Source organism: Primulina tabacum, chromosome 6 (assembly GCF_025594145.1).
Source record: "Primulina tabacum isolate GXHZ01 chromosome 6, ASM2559414v2, whole genome shotgun sequence".
Lineage (NCBI taxonomy): Eukaryota > Viridiplantae > Streptophyta > Magnoliopsida > Lamiales > Gesneriaceae > Primulina > Primulina tabacum.
In genome coordinates this window covers 15733003-15739589 of record NC_134555.1, presented here as the reverse complement: position 1 = coordinate 15739589, position 6587 = coordinate 15733003, and the positions used below count along the sequence as shown (strand labels likewise).

Here is a 6587-nt window from a genome sequence, read left to right as displayed (position 1 = left end):
TCTTACCCACAGTTTTACCTTTGGAGTTGTTTCCAAAACTGATATTAGGACCAGTGTATTTGATTAGTTGGGATAGCAAATTTGCATCCCCTGTCATATGATGCGAGCATCCACTGTCCAGATACCATGTGGATTCTTTGTTTGTACCTTCACCTGCAATCACACACAATATATGATCTTGATACCCACATCTATTTGGGTTCTAAACTGATCAGCCCTTTAGGATCCCAGACTTGGACAAGTCTAACTGACTTTCCAGTTGCTGTGTTCCATATAGTTTTTCTCGACTTGTGTGTGCTTGGTGTGTAGTGTGTAGATGAAGCAATATGAGTTTTAGCCTTTTTCAACTATTTGTTCAGCCGATATCTTTTCTGAACTAACTTGCTGTTATAGTAATTGGAGTAGCCATTTGAATAGTTCAGGTATTTATTGCTGAACCTTTTTGGTGACTAATTTTGTTGGTCAGCTGAAATTTTTGGGCTATAACCAATACCATACCTTCTAGCCTTGTTCTTATTTTCAATAGGTTGTACAACTAGTTTACTTGGCTCAGGTTGTTCTTGTACCATAACCGATTTTACAAAGTGAATATATTTCCCTTTGCTTATGTTCAGTTTTGGTTGATGCGTCACTGGTGGAAGTTTCATCTTGGTTGTTGAACCCTAAACCAATTTTATCAGTAACTGATTTTTGCTTATCTTTTATTTCAGCTAATGCAACAGATGATTTATTCAATGCTTTAATAAGCTTAGTTTTCTTTGAATTCTCAAGGAATAACTGCTGAATCATTGATTGATTCTTGCTTCTTTCATCATTTAGTTAATAAATCTCCCATTTAAGACTCACCAGATCAACTTATTCATCAGTTTAAGTTTTATCATCTTCGGGATCAATTTGCTTTGCTCTGGCCTTCTCAAAATATAAGGCAAGCTTGTGATACTCATTAACCTTGTCGTGAAGTGTAGAAATGAGTTCATCTCGTGTGAAATCAGTTGAAGTCGAATACCAGTTGACTGGTTGAATCATGTTCTGTGTCATCATCCATCAGACACTTGACATCTTCATCATCATCACTTGAGCAGCTCAAGCTCTCAGGTTCTGAATCATCACTATCAGATTCTGCCCATTTGGACTTTCTTTCCTCAACTAGAAGCACATCATGCTTCTTTCTGTAAGATTTCTTGTCATCCATAAATATTTTCTTGTGCTCATAACGTTTCTTTCCCTTTTAAGTTGAGCCTCGACTGTCCTTTTTTGGCTTGGTACAATCAGCAATGAAATGACTAGTTTTGCCACAGTTGTAGCAAGCATTAAGTTCCTCTTTGGAGTGATTTTTCTTATATTGTCTTTGAAAGTTTCCTTGATTTCTTCTCATAAACCTTCCATATTTTTTGACAAACAATGATATTGCGTCATTTCTTAAATGATCAACAGATCTTTCAACTGAACCAGTTGGTTTTCGATTGACAACAGTTAGGGCAGTTGTAGGAGCTGGTCTAGAAGGTTCCCCTTCTCTGGTTTGCAACTCAAACTCGTATGATTTTAAATCTGCAAATAAATCATGAAGTTCGACATTGTTTAGGTCTTTTGATTCTCGCATTGCTATGGTCTTGACATTCCATTCCTTGGAAAGACCTCGGACTACTTTCAATGCCACCTCTTTATTTGAATACACATTTCTGAGTGCATTCAATTCGTTGACTATTCCACTGATTCTTTAATCATAGTCATGCATGGATTCTTCAATCTTCATCTTGATATTGTAGAACTTTTGAACATCAACAGATAGTTTATTCTCCTTGGTTTGCTCATTGCCTTCGCAGAGCTGAATCAGTTTCTCCCAAATTTCCTTGGTAGTTTTGCACATTTTTATCTTGCTGAAAGTGACTTTATCCAGCATTTTGTACAAGATATCTTTAGCCACATTGTCTAAGTTGGCTTTTCTCTTGTCTTCAGCTGTCTATTCATCTCGGGGTTTCTCAATGCGGTGTGGTACCCCATCAGTTATGGCAACAGCAGTGTTTGCCTTCAATATTCTCATGGATTCGTCTGTAATCACGTACCACATGTCATCGTCTTGAGCAGCTAGATGAGTCTGCATTCTGAATTTCCAATCATCGAAATCCTCTCTGGAGAACATTGGAATTTTGTTGAATGAAGACATGGTAATCAGTTTGTATATAGTAGTATTCAGAGACAAGATTCAACTGCTTTGATACACTTGATAGGATCGGTTAGAGGGTGAAAGAGTGTTTAGAAGGGGGGTTGAATAAACATTGACGATTATCGCAACCTTTTTGAATATTGATGAGTAAGTTTAGTGATAAACTGTAACACATGAATCTTGTCAGTCGATATCAATCAGTTAACAATAATAGTGCGGAAATAAACTTATTGATAGATAGAATAAAAACTGAAATAATAACACACAAGATTTTACGGATGTTCGGAGATTTCAATCACTCCTATGTCACCCCTTTTATCTCGAAGATGTGATATTCACTAAAAGATTTTGATCAATACAAACAGTTATACAGACCCATTTCAGTCTTGGACTTAACAATACCAAACTGAAACTCTTAGTCACAACACAGTTTATAGTATTCAACTGAACTGAAATAACTTAGCACAACTAATCTATTCAAGATCGATTATTACAACAATTACAGTTTGTGCTAATAACCTCGAAGTATAGCCTTGAATGCTATGAGTGTATATGATAAGCGTGAGCTTTGAAATCCTTAGAATATGAATAAAAAGCTTGCAAATATTTCAGCAGAGTAACAGTATATCAATCGGTTGATTCAGATTCAGAGTTGAGATTCAGAGTATTGTCTTTTTCTCAGCTGCTCTTCTCTGTTATTTATAGGTTTGCCTCCAACAGTAATATTAAATCCGATTTGAAACTTTATATCTGTTGTTTGTCACGTTAACGTTCATCTAAACGTCGTACACTGTAGAATTTCTAAAATGCGACGTTCCTGCTGTTCTTTGTACAATCTGTCGGTGGTTGAGCTACGTCCTTTTCACTGATGACATGTATAGCTGATAGGCTATAGCTAATAAGCTTACAACTATTTGTAGCAACTGATCAGTTTCCAATTAATCAATAAGTTGTCTGCGTAGTTCAGTCAGCCGGTTCAGTTGCCTTCGATTGTCTTCTCAATAATCTTCAGTTGTAGGCAACCGATAGTTTGCGTATTTTAGATCAGTTACTATCAGTCTTATTGATCAGTTAGTTCAATCTATTAAGCGCAAAGTTTGTTAAACTTCCGAAATTCGATTTCCAACATGTTATATCTAACTTTCTATGTTTTTTGCATATTTAATATTTTAGGTGGAACTTGTCCATACTTTGAAACATTATAACCAAGTTATGTAATATTTGAGTGCTGTCACCTTTACAAATATTCGAGAGAAGAAGACAGGGCTGATTATATTTCATTTGTGGATCCCGGAAGCATACCTACATGACCAATTGGCAAAGATGGTCGTGACTTATCACAACATATTTCTCAACTGTTGGAAGCAGTGTGTAGAGACAGCATATGCCTTATCCCATACAACACTAGGTAAGAGTTTAGTTATTTATTGATTTCTACTACATACTAATAATGCATTTTCATTTTTGCAGGTACCATTGGATCTTGACTATCATCAATAAAGATAAAAATATGATATATTTATTGGACTCTATAGCTAACAGAAATCGAGACGATGCATGGAAAACTATAGTGACCAAGTAAGTAGTAGATTATGTTGATTTTGAATGCATTCATTTATAAATATGAAAAAAATATAATTTTTTACTTTTTAAAATGTAGTGGGGTCAAAATGTACAATGCCTCTAAGGGTATCTCTCAAATGACATGTTTTAAACAATTGACGATATGATTTGTGCCTATGTATGAAGACATGAATGGACAGTTCTTATTATTTGGATTGTGATTTTTGCATTAACTTTTCAATTTCATTGTATATATGGTAATCTAAAACAAAGTGGTTCTGTTGAATGTGGATATTGTGTGATGAGGTACATGAAACAGATAGTTGAATCTGAAAATCCACAGTTAAAGAAGATGGTAAGTTTCTTCTTTATGATATGTTATGGTTTATTATTGAGATAAACTACTGCTAATAGGTTATGTGCACATGAAATCTTTATAATTAATAATTCTGGAATTTGTGCTATTAGAATTAATGGTTGAGATAATTTGTTTCCGTTGGGATATATATACATATGGTAATATGCATTTTATGATAATTGATATGGAGTTTTGCCCTTTATTTTGTTGTTTATGATATTCTTACTTTTGTTGTTTATATGCATATGATTTGGTCTTTATTTGTGACAGTGGTGTGTATGATATATGCCCAGATTTGTTTTGTTTTTTTTTTTTTGTTGATATCAGTTTCTTATTATAAAATTTACAAATAATTAGCCTTCAGAAGCTAGATTTGTCTCATTGTGTTTGTGTACTAAATGACTGAAAGTTTTGGGTAATACTTTTGTGTCAATAAGACATGCGACGGATGAGATATGGAAATTTTGCACCTGTGATGTGGACTCTGGAGCATTTCTTTGCCATTGAAAACCCGATACACGTATCATGCTTTCACTATTTGCGGGATGTGAATGGCATTTTCCTCATAAGGATGAGATGTGGTAATTTTGCACCTGTGATGTGGACTCTGGAGCATTTATTTTCCATTGAAAACCCAATACACGTATCATAATTTCACTATTTGCGGGACGTGAATGGAATTTTCCTCATTTTTATTGGTATGGCTAGGATTAATCATCCTGGATTGGCCAACCAACAGGTTTACAATTTCTACCTTCTGTTGTTGTGCTCCTGTTTCAGCTTTGATCATTTGTGTTTGTTTTGAACCAGAAAATTGGTGTTGTAAGATGTTGCATGGTTTGGTACTTTGACTTCTTCCTGAATTCAGGTGATGTGAATAACATAGCTGTTGCGTCTGGGACTAATAGACAAGACAACTCCATCGGGCACGTAGCAAAGTCTAACCTAAGTGGAAGGTTTTTCCAACAATCATTGGATGAATGATCTTATTAATCTAATGCATGTTGTCCTTTTTATGTAGAGCCCAAAATTATTACACGTAAAACTCATGCATTTATTTAATTGTTAAACTATTTAATAAAGTTTAAAATGATTTTTTGAGATGCATGATTTATGAAATTACATTATTTTAAATCATTTATGTTTATGTGATGCACGTTAAAATGTTCTCTTAAGTTTTACGTTTCAGGCAATTATTCGATGCGGGATCGAGAAATAGAGACCGGCGAATATTTTGGCAATTTTAAAATGTGGTATTTTACTTTAAGTTAGAAATGGGCATTTTAAATAAATTATTTAGTTTTTAGCATTTTAAATCCAAATTTAATTATTTGGTGATTTAGTAACTTAAAACCTTTAAAATTTATCAATGTTGTGTTTTAATTTTTAATTTTGGATTTGTTTTTAATGCAAATTTGAAAGTTTATTTTGTATTTAAGAAAATTTTTATTTTTCCGCAAATTTTAAATAGTTTAAAAGTACGGTATGTTACATTTTATTTTTCAGTTTGCAGGATCAATCAAGAACCAATATTACAAATAATCTCAATATGATGAAGTTAGAAATGAATGGAGCGAATTCGTATATTCTTATGTAGGTGATTAAATGGATCATGTTCGTCATTGTGCATTTTAGGATATACTTGTGGATATACACTTTTGGTTTTGTTAATATAGTTTTGGGTTATACTTGTGGATTTGTGGATATATATACTTCTGGATTGGTATATATACTTGTAGATTCATGGATTTTCATCATATTTATATGTATAATTTATAAATCAAAAGAATGTATTTTAACTTATATATGTTTGTGTGTATATATAGTGATATTATTGTATACTAATTAAATTATTTTGATAACTTAAAAATTATGTTTTTACTTCACTACTTTATTAAATTAATGTGGTGGTGATAAAGAATTACTTGATTAAATAAAAATTGTGTTGCAATAAAATATTATTATTTACTTCATCAACACTGAACTAAATGATGAAGTAATAAATACAAAATAATTCGGCATATTAAAATTTTTTCGAAGTTAAAGAAAGAATTTACTTCACTACTACTCAATAATTGTGAAGTCGTTCGTCATTAATTACTTCACTATAATACAAAAAAATGAATTCTTTTAAATCGATTACTTCGTCAATAAATGTAAATTGTGAAGTAACAAAATACCAAATACTGCAACAAATAAAAATTATGGCGAAATTATAGAATATATTTAGTTCATCATAGTTCCATAACAACGAATTCGTTCGCATCAATTAGTTAATCAAAATACAAAACCTGTGAAATTATACAAAACATTTACTTCGTAAATCAATGTAAACTATGCAGTTATATATAAGCTATTACTTCTGCACTTTACGAAATCGATGAAGTAAAAGATCGGTCTAATTCTGGACAGATTTTCCTTCATTGAACCGACGAGAGACTTCGCTAATTACTTGGATATGACTTCGGTTATAATGCGAAGTAAAATGGTACCCTATTACTT

The 6587-nt window shown here is 32.7% G+C and overlaps 1 long non-coding RNA gene across 1 annotated transcript; it reads left to right on the top strand.

Moving 5' to 3' along the window:
* The first annotated feature begins 3582 nt into the window (after positions 1 to 3582).
* LOC142548084 (uncharacterized) lies at positions 3583 to 5753 on the top strand. The gene is made up of 2 exons (XR_012820873.1): positions 3583 to 4082; positions 5592 to 5753. It is a non-coding gene; the product is annotated as an uncharacterized LOC142548084 (long non-coding RNA).
* The last annotated feature ends 834 nt before the right edge of the window (positions 5754 to 6587 follow it).